The sequence below is a fragment of the Fukomys damarensis genome, unplaced genomic scaffold (genome assembly GCF_012274545.1).
Source record: "Fukomys damarensis isolate Sample0158 unplaced genomic scaffold, DMR_v1.0_HiC HiC_scaffold_8, whole genome shotgun sequence".
In the NCBI taxonomy this organism is placed as follows: Eukaryota; Metazoa; Chordata; class Mammalia; order Rodentia; family Bathyergidae; genus Fukomys; species Fukomys damarensis.
Window position 1 is genome coordinate 31,318,504 of NW_022900920.1, and position 245 is coordinate 31,318,748.

At 50.6% G+C, this 245-nt stretch overlaps 1 protein-coding gene across 5 annotated transcripts in view; it reads right to left on the bottom strand.

The window, feature by feature from the left end:
- Pdcd11 (programmed cell death 11) overlaps positions 1 to 245 on the bottom strand; it is a 38,782-nt gene that overhangs the window by 2,276 nt on the left and 36,261 nt on the right. The window lies entirely within an intron of this gene.

Below are 245 nucleotides of genomic sequence, written 5' to 3' on the forward strand. Positions count from 1 at the left end.
GCGCGCACGCGAGAACAGAAAAGGCGGGCGGGGGGGGGGGGCTGCAGATGTGGTTCAGTGCAAAGGTCTGGACTCAATCCCCAGTTCAAACAAACAAACAAACAAAACAACAAGCAGATCCTGGATGAGAAGAGGAATGTAAGAATGACAGCAACACCGGGTATGGTGGCATGAGGCTGAGGCAGGAGGACGTCTGTGAGTTCAAGGCCAGCCTGAACCACAGTGAAGAAAAAAAAAAAAAAAAA